The sequence below is a fragment of the Oncorhynchus kisutch genome, linkage group LG30 (genome assembly GCF_002021735.2).
Source record: "Oncorhynchus kisutch isolate 150728-3 linkage group LG30, Okis_V2, whole genome shotgun sequence".
Classification (NCBI taxonomy): domain Eukaryota; kingdom Metazoa; phylum Chordata; class Actinopteri; order Salmoniformes; family Salmonidae; genus Oncorhynchus; species Oncorhynchus kisutch.
This window is the reverse complement of record NC_034203.2, coordinates 39,310,430-39,320,429: the sequence shown is the minus strand read 5'-3', so window position 1 is coordinate 39,320,429 and position 10,000 is coordinate 39,310,430. Positions and strand designations below refer to the sequence as shown.

Here is a 10,000-nt window from a genome sequence, read left to right as displayed (position 1 = left end):
ACATTTTGTGACATTTGTGACAGTCATATTCTAAAATGTATTAAATATTTAGCTTTGGTATAAAATCTACACACAATACCCCAAAGTGAAAACACGTTTTTAGAAAATGTTGTACATTTATTAACGATAAAAAACAGAAATAGCTTATTTACATAAGTATTCAGACCCTTTCCTATGATACTCGAAATTGAGCTCAGCTGCATCCTATTTCCATTGATCATCCTTGAGATGTTTCTACAACTTGATTGGAGTCCTGTGGTAAATTAAAAATATAATTGATTGGACATGATCTGGAAAGGCACACACTTGTTTATATAAGGTCCCACAGTTGACAGTGTCAGAGAAAAACCCCGGCATAACGTCGAAGGAATTGTCCGTAGAGCTCAGAGACAGGATTGTGTTGAGGCACAGATTTAGGGAAGGGTACCAAAACATTTCTGCAGCACTGTAGGTCCCCAAGAACACAGTGGCCTCCATCATTCTTAAATGGAAGAAGTTCGGAACCACCAAGACTCTTTCTAGAACTGGCCACCAGGCAAAACTGAGCAATCGGGGGAGAAGGGCCTTGGTCAGGGAGGTGACCAAGAACCAGATGGTCACTCTGACAGAGCTCTAGAGTTCTTCTGTGGAGATGGGAGAACCTTCCAGAAGAACAACCAACTGCAGCATTCTACCAATTAGGCCTTTATGGTAGAGTGGCCAGACGGAAGCCACTCCTCAGTAAAAGGCCCATGACAGCCAGCTTGAAGTTTGCCAAAGGGCACCTAAAGGACTCTCAGACCATGAGAAACAAGATTCTCTGGTCTGAAACCAAGATTGAACTCTTTGACCTCAATGCAAAGCATCACGTCTGGAGAAAACTTGGCACCATCCCTACGGTGAAGCGTGGTGGTGGCAGCATCATTCTGTGGGAATGTTTTTCAGCGGCAGGGACTAGTCACGATTGAGGGAAAGATGAACGGAGCAAAGTATAGCAAGATCCTTGATGAAAATCTGCTCCAGAGCGCTCAGGACCTCAGACCGGGGCGAAGGTTCACCTTCCAACAGGACAACGACCCTAAGCGCACAAAGACAACACAGGAGTCGCTTTAGGACAAGTCTCTGAATGTCCTTGAGTGGCCCAGCCAGAGCCCGGACTTGAACCTGATCGAACATCTCTGGAGAGACCTGAAAATAGCTGTGCAGCAACGCTCCCCATCCTACCTGACAGAGCTTGAGAGGATCTGCAGAGAAGAATGGGAGAAACTCCCCAAATACAGGTGTTCCAAGCTTGTAGTGTCAAACCCAAGAAGACTCAGTGCTGTAATCACTGCCAAAGGTGCTTCAACAAAGTACAGAGTAAAGGGTCTGAATACTTATGTAAATGTTATATTTCCGTGGATTTTTATTCATACATTTGCAAAAATGGCTAAAAACCTGTTTTTGCTTTGTCATTATGAGGTATTGTGTGTGAGGGAAAAAATATATATATATTTAATCCGTTTCAGAATAAGGCTGTAACGTAACAAAATGTGGATAAAGTCAACGGGTCTGAACACTTTCTGAATACACCGTAGATCTGTTGATCTGGCTGAGGAGCATAAAGAACATCATAATGCTCGAGCTGACGGTTCCACGGGAGGAGGAGAGGATTGAGGAAGTACCAGGCACTGTACAGACAAGGGAATGGAAGGTCTGTTGGTGGAGGTTGGGGCAAGAGGTTTCCCAGGTCAGTTTCTGTGGAGGGCACGAAGTATCCTCAGAGTAAAAGGAGCACAGAGGAAGAAGATCGCACAGCTGGGCAGGAGGTAGAGAGAGCATCCCATTGGCTGTGGCTGAAGTGGGGGGAGCAGGGATTACGCCACCTGGTTCAGTTCGGGCCTAATCAACACAATCATCACACCCTTTGGAAGGTGTAGTGAGAATCGTCGAAACACCTAATGAAGAGTGGACCTCACCTGAGGATGAGCCAGGAGCAGCACAACTGCAGGTAAAATGATTGATACTGTACAGTGGAGGCTGCTGAGGGGAGGACGGCTCATAATAATGGCTGGAACAGAGTGAATGGAATGGTATCAAACACATGGAAACCATGGAAACCGTGTGTTTGATGTATTGGAAACCATTCCACCTATCCCGCTCCAGCCATTACCACGAGCCCGTCCTCCCCAATTAAGGTGCCACCAACCTCCTGTGGTGCGGTAGTAGGAAGACACAGGAAGACAGGTATACAGGCAGACGAACTGACGGCCGGACAGAAAGACAGACACAGTAGACAAGAAAGCAGTCAAACAGACAGACTAATATGCTATGCTGTCTCAGTCTCCTGCCTGTTTATCTGGAGGTATGGAACTAGAAATGTCATGTCTGGGTGATGTTGGTCTTCACATGTAAATGCATGAGCTGTGGAAATGAATTTTCTCTTCGGAGGACAATCAAATCTATCTAATGGTCAGACTCACAGTGTACGTTGACCAGGATGCTGAGGTTGGTGTGTCCCACAGCGTTGAAGACAGAGCAGGAGACCGGCTCGGTGTGGAAGGAATGGTCTGCTGTAGTCACAAACACACTGTCTCTCATCCCCTCCAGGAGAACACCACCCTTCGCCCACCTGAGAGAGACACACACAGGTGGAACAGCCTCATCAACACATACTGATCTTATATGTTCACATATCATAGACACACACTAACAGACACACTAACAGACACACTATCAGACACACTATGAGACACACTAACAGACACACTATCAGACACACTAACAGACACACTAACAGACACACTAACAGACACACTATCACAGGTAGTATTCACTAGACGCACATTAACAGACACACTATCAGACACACTATCAGACACATTAACAGACACACTAACAGACACACTAACAGACACACCAACAGACACACCAACCACCCAGCAAACACACCCCTGAACACCACCCAGAAAACACACTTATCCAACAGACTCCCACTGACCGGATGCCCATGATGGGGGGGTTGGCGGTGGCCTGGCAGGAGAAGGTGACTCTCTCTCCCTCCAAAACAGACTGTGGTTCCATAGAGAGATTCACCTTGGGGGGGTCTGCAGGAGGGAGGGAGGGAGGGAGGGAGGGAAGGAAGGAAGGAAGGAAGGAAGGAAGGAAGGAAGGAAGGAAGGAAGGAAGGAAGGAAGGAAGGAAGGAAGGAAGGAAGGAAGGAAGGAAGGAAGGAAGGAAGGAAGGAAGGAAGGAAGGAAGGAAGGAAGGAAGGAAGGAAGGAAGGAGGAAGAGGGAGGGATTAAATAAACCTGAAACACAGTCACACACTCATACCTTAAACTATTAACATACACACCCTCCCACCACCCACCACACACCACACACACACACACACACACACACACACACACATACACACCCTCCCACCACCCACCACACACCACACACACACACACACACACACACACAAACACACTTACGGTGGACGTTGAGGGTGACGGTGGTGCGTTTTCCCATGGGGACAGCCCGGTTGCTGGCCACACAGGTAAAGTTGCGTCCCGTGTCTTTGTCCTCTGGGATGATGGGTAGGAGGCTCCGGGTCGTCACTCTCTTTCTGTCTGGGAGAACCTCCTGGGGGGAGAGAGGGAGATAGAGAGAGGGGGAGAGGGAGAGAGAGGGGGAGAGGGAGAGAGAGAGGGGAGAGGAGGAGAGAGAGAGGGGGAGGATGAGGTAGAGAGAGGGGGAGAGAGGGGGGGTAGAGAGAGAGGGGGAGGATGGGGTAGAGAGAGGGGGGGATGGATGGGGAGAGAGGGGGAGGGAGATAGAGAGGGGGAGAGGGAGAGAGAAAAGGGGGGAGTGGGAGAAAGCGAGGGGGAGGATGGGGTAGACAGAGGGGGAGGATGGGGTAGACAGAGGGAGAGGATGGGGTAGACAGAGGGGGAGGATGGGGTAGACAGAGGGGGAGGATGGGGTACACAGAGGGGAGGATGGGGTAGACAGAGGGAGAGGATGGGGTAGACAGAGGGGGAGGATGGGGTAGACAGAGGGGGAGGATGGGGTAGACAGAGGGGGAGAGGGAGAAAAGGGAGAGAGAGGGGGAGGATGGAGTAGACAGAGGGGGAGGATGGGGTAGACAGAGGGGAAGGATGGGGTAGACAGAGGGGGAGAGGGAGAAAAGGGAGAGAGAGGGGAGGATGGGGTAGACAGAGGGGGAGGATGGGGTAGACAGAGGGGGAGAGGGAGAAAAAGGAGAGAGAGGGGGAGGATGGGGTAGACAGAGGGGGAGGATGGGTAGACAGAGGGGGAGAGGGAGAAAAGGGAGAGAGAGGGGGAGGATGGGGTAGACAGAGGGGGAGGATGGGGTAGACAGAGGGGGAGAGGGAGAAAAGGGAGAAAAGGGAGAAAGACAACGAGAGGGAGGACAGGGTGGAGCCAGCAAAAGGTGTATTTAGTGATAAAACATCAAATATGTCAACGTGCAGCGGTCTTCATATCTGTGTGTGACTCACGGTGGAACTAAAGGCTCCCTCCAGGGCCACCCCATCCCGCTGCCACTCGATGAGGGCCAGTGGCTTGGCCCCGCGGGACACACAGCTCAGGTTGTACGAGGCATTGGCTCTCAGCAGGATCTCTGGAAAGCCCTCGATCACTGGGTCATCAGGAGGAACTGTAGGACAACACAATAAAACACACACACCGCGTATACACTACAACACACGCAGAGAGATGAACACACACGCTGCATATACACAATACAAGACACACACTCTGCATATACAGTACAACAGACATACTGTACAGTCACACACTGCACTGGACACACACACTGACACACACACACTCACAGACTGCACTAGATACACACACTCCACATAATAATACACAGTCACACACTGGACACACACTCACTCTTGACACACACAGTCACACACTGCAGTGGACACACACAGTCACACACTGCAGTGGACACACACAGATAGATACTCACTGAGGATGGTGAGTTTGGCTCTCCGGGAGCGCAGGGCAGCCTCTGTGGCCTGGCACTCATACAGGGAGTCGTCAGACAGCGCAGCAGTAGAGATCTCCAGGTTGTACTGGCCCACGTCTATCACCCGCAGCACACGGTACCTGGGCCAGGCTAGGACAGAGAGAGACAGAGAGAGAAATACTGTAACCCTGCAGCACACGGTACCTGGGCCAGGCTAGGTCAGAGAGAGACAGAGAGAGAGATACTGTACCCCTGCAGCACACGGTACCTGGGCCAGGCTAGGACAGAGAGAGACAGAGAGAGAGATACTGTAACCCTACAGCACACGGTACCTGGGCCAGGCTAGGACAGAGAGAGACAGAGAGAGAAATACTGTAACCCTGCAGCACACGGTACCTGGGCCAGGCTAGGACAGAGAGACACAGAGAGAGAAATACTGTAACCCTGCAGCACACGGTACCTGGGCCAGGCTAGGACAGAGAGAGACAGAGAGAGAGATACTGTAACCCTACAGCACACGGTACCTGGGCCAGGCTAGGACAGAGAGAGACAGAGAGAGAAATACTGTAACCCTGCAGCACACGGTACCTGGGCCAGGCTAGGACAGAGAGAGACAGAGAGAGAGATACTGTAACCCTGCAGCACACGGTACCTGGGCAAGGCTAGGACAGAGAGAGACAGAGATACTGTACCCCTGCAGCACACGGTACCTGGGCCAGGCTAGGACAGAGAGAGACAGAGATACTGTACCCCTGCAGCACACGGTACCTGGGCCAGGCTAGGACAGAGAGAGACAGAGAGGGAGAGATACTGTATACCTGCAGCACACGGTACCTGGGCCAGGCTAGGACAGAGAGAGACAGAGAGGGAGAGATACTGTACCCCTGCAGCACACGGTACCTGGGCCAGGCTAGGACAGAGAGAGAGAGATACTGTACCCCTGCAGCACACGGTACCTGGGCCAGGCTAGGACAGAGAGAGAGAGATACTGTACCCCTGCAGCACACGGTACCTGGGCCAGGCTAGGACAGAGAGAGACAGAGAGAGAGATACTGTACCCCTGCAGCACACGGTACCTGGGCCAGGCTAGGACAGAGAGAGACAGAGAGAGAGATACTGTACCCCTGCAGCACACGGTACCTGGGCCAGGCTAGGAGAGAGAGAGACAGAGAGAGAGATACTGTACCCCTGCAGCACACGGTACCTGGGCCAGGCTAAGACAGAGAGAGACAGAGAGAGAGATACTGTACCCCTGCAGCACACGGTACCTGGGCCAGGCTAGGACAGAGAGAGACAGAGAGAGAGAGATACTGTACATGTATACCTGCAGCACACGGTACCTGGGCCAGGCTAGGACAGAGAGAGACAGAGAGAGAGATACTGTATACCTGCAGCACACGGTACCTGGGCCAGGCTAGGACAGAGATAGACAGAGAGAGAGAGATACTGTACCCCTGCAGCACACGGTACCTGGGCCAGGCTAGGACAGAGAGAGACAGAGAGAGAGAGATACTGTACCCCTGCAGCACACGGTACCTGGGCCAGGCTAGGACAGAGAGAGAGAGATACTGTACATGTATACCTGCAGCACACGGTACCTGGGTCACACTGAGACGACAGATTTACATAGAAAATAAATACATTTAAATGAAGATCTATGAAGATAGCAGCACATTGTACATCTGAGAGAATGGACACACATGTTCATTCACATAGAGAAACAGACTCTCATAACATAATACAGGGGCCATTCCAAACACTAGATGGCAGACCACAAGTCTGGAAGCACCCTTGAATTATGACATCATCGATTTGGATTCCAAAGGGGACAGAAGTATTGGTCTGGATTACATCATCTCTGCCTGCCTCTACCTACCAGCAGCATAGCAACCATCAGAACCAGCAGCATAGCAACCATCAGAGAGGTGAACGCCAAGGAGCACAATTAATGTATATGTGTGTGTGTGTATGCGTGCATCCTTGCGAGTGTATGTGTGTACTCGTGTGTGTGTGTGTGTGTGCTCTCACCCTTGAGGCCCTCTCCGATGCCCAGTGCTAGTCCATCCTTGGTCCACTGTACGATGCCGCTGTAGTTGAAGACGACACAGGACAGAACCACCCGCCCCCCCAGAACAACAGACTGGTCTGCTGGCTCCTGAGAGAACCTCACAGTCCACACTGTCACAGAGACAAAGATAAAGACATGGTTAGGCATGTGAATGTGTGTGTGTTCATGAGAGGTAGCATGACAAATTATCTTTATTCTACACAAATGTGTAAACACACTAACATATACAGTAGCCCCATTGGGCTCCCGAGTGGTGCAGTGGTCTAAGGCACTGCGTCTCAGTTCAAGAGGCGTCACTACAGACCCTGGTTTGATTCCAATCTGTATCACAACCAGCCATGATTGGGAGCCCCATAGGGCCGCTCACAATTTGCCCAGCAAGGGTTTGGCCAGGGTAGGCAGTCATTGTAAATAAGAATTTGTTCTTAACTGATTTGCCGAATTAAATGTTTGTATTTAGTTTAAATACAGTGACATAAGGAACATACTGTACCAGCAGGAGAACCAACATATTAACACCCATGTTTCCACATGTTTGCATCATCAGGTCATTTCATATTTCAGTGACATTTTTGGCAGGTGGTTCATTAATTAAAACAGATAAAATGAAAAATATATCTCAAATGAATCTCTCTGTCTCTCTTTCTTGCCCTCACAAATCTGGCTGCTGTGATGGCACACTGTGGAATTTCACCCAGTAGATATGGGAGTTTTTCAAAATTGGATTTGTTTTCGAATTCTTTGTGGATCTGTGTAATCTGAGGGAAATATGTCTCTCTAATATGGTCATACATTGGGCAGGAGGTTAGGAAGTGCAGCTCAGTTTCCACCTCATTTTGTGGGCAGTGAGCACATAGCCTGTCTTCTCTTGAGAGCCATGTCTGCCTACGGCGGCCTTTCTCAATAGCAAGGCTATGCTCACTGAGTCTGTACATAGTCATGGCTTTCCTTAATTTTGGGTCAGTCACAGTGGTCAGGTATTCTGCCGCTGTGTACTCTCTGTGTAGGGCCAAATAGCATTCTAGTTTGCTCAGTTTTTTTGTTAATTCTTTCCAATGTGTTAAGTAGTTATCTTTTTGTTTTCTCATGATTTGGTTGGGTCTAATTGTGCTGCTGTCCTGGGGCTCTGTAGTGTGTGTTTGTGTTTGTGAACAGAGCCCCAGGACCAGCTTGCTTAGGGGACTCTTCTCCAGGTTCATCTCTCTGTAAGTGATGGCTTTGTTATGGAAGGTTTGTGAATCGCTTCCTTTTAGGTGGTTGTAGAATTTAACGTCTCTTTTCTGGATTTTGATAATTAGTGGGTATCGGCCTAATTCTGCTCTGCATTATTTGGTGTTCTATGTTGTACACGGAGGATATTTTTGCAGAATTCTGCGTGCAGAGTCTCAATTTGGTGTTTGTCCCATTTTGTGAAGTCTTGGTTGATGAGCGGACCCCAGACCTCACAACCATAAAGGGCAATGGTCTCTATGACTGATTCAAGTATTTTTTGCCAAATCCTAATTGGTATGTTGAAATTTATGTTTCTTTTGATGGCATAGAATGCCCTTCTTGCCTTGTCTCTCAGATCGTTCACAGCTTTGTGGAAGTTACCTGTGGTGCTGATGTTTAGGCCAAGGTATGTATAGTTTTTTGTGTGCTCTAGGGCAACAGTGTCTAGATGGAATTTGTATTTGTGGTCCTGGTGACTGGACCTTTTTTGGAACACCATTATTTTGGTCTTACTGAGATTTACTGTCAGGGCCCAGGTCTGACAGAATCTGTGCATAAGATCTAGGTGCTGCTGTAGGCCCTCCTTGGTTGGTGACAGAAGCACCAGATCATCAGCAAACAGCAGACATTTGACTTCGGATTCTAGCAGGGGGAGGCCGGGTGCTGCAGACTCTTCTAGTGCCCGCGCCAATTCGTTGATATATATGTTGAAGAGGGTGGGGCTTAAGCTGCATCCCTGTCTAACCCCACGACCCTGTGTGAAGAAATGTGTGTGTTTTTTGCCAATTTTAACCGCACACTTGTTGTTTGTGTACATGGATTTTATAATGTCGTATGTTTTACCCCCAACACCACTTTCCATCAGTTTGTATAGCAGACCCTCATGCCAGATTGAGTCGAAGGATTTTTTGAAATCAACAAAGCATGAGAAGACTTTGCCTTTGTTTTGGTTTGTTTGGTTGTCAATTAGGGTGTGCAGGGTGAATACATGGTCTGTTGTACGGTAATTTGGTAAAAAGCCAATTTGACATTTGCTCAGTACATTGTTTTCATTGAGGAAATGTACGGGTCTGCTGTTAATAATAATGCAGAGGATTTTCCCAAGGTTACTGTTGACACATATTCCACGGTAGTTATTGGGGTCAAATTTGTCTCCACTTTTGTGGATTGGGGTGATCAGTCCTTGGTTCCAAATATTGGGGAAGATGCCAGAGCTAAGTATGATGTTAAAGAGTTTTAGTATAGCCAATTGGAATTTGTTGTCTGTATATTTGATCATTTCATTGAGGATACCATCAACACCACAGGCCTTTTTCTTGCCCTCTCTCTCTCTCTCTCTTTGCCCTCCTCTCTCTCTTTCTTGCCCTCTCTCTCTCGCTCTTTCTTTGCCCCGTCTTCTCTCTCTCTTTTTGCCCTCTCTCTCTCTCTCTCTCTCTGTTTGCCCTTCTCTCTTTCTTGCCCTCTCTCTCTCTCTTTTGCCCTCTCTCTCAACCTCTCTCTCTTTTGCCCTCTCTCTCTCTCTCTCTTCCTCTCTCGTCTCTCTCTGCTCTCTCTCTCTCTTCTCTCTTCTTTTCTTGCCCTGCTCTCTCTCTCTCTTTCTTGCCCTTCTCTCTCTCTCGTCTCTCTCTCTCTCTCTTTCTTTCTTCCCTCTCTTTCTCTTTCTCTTTCTTTCACTTTTCTCGATCAAATCTCTATTTCTTTCTCTCACATTTTTAACATACTTGTCAAAGCAAGTGAAATATATAATAAAAAACAAAAATTGAAATAAACAA

At 48.7% G+C, this 10,000-nt stretch overlaps 1 pseudogene; it reads right to left on the bottom strand.

Moving 5' to 3' along the window:
- The window catches only part of LOC109874779 (kin of IRRE-like protein 1), a 70,908-nt pseudogene that overhangs the window by 14,565 nt on the left and 46,343 nt on the right, over nt 1-10,000 (bottom strand).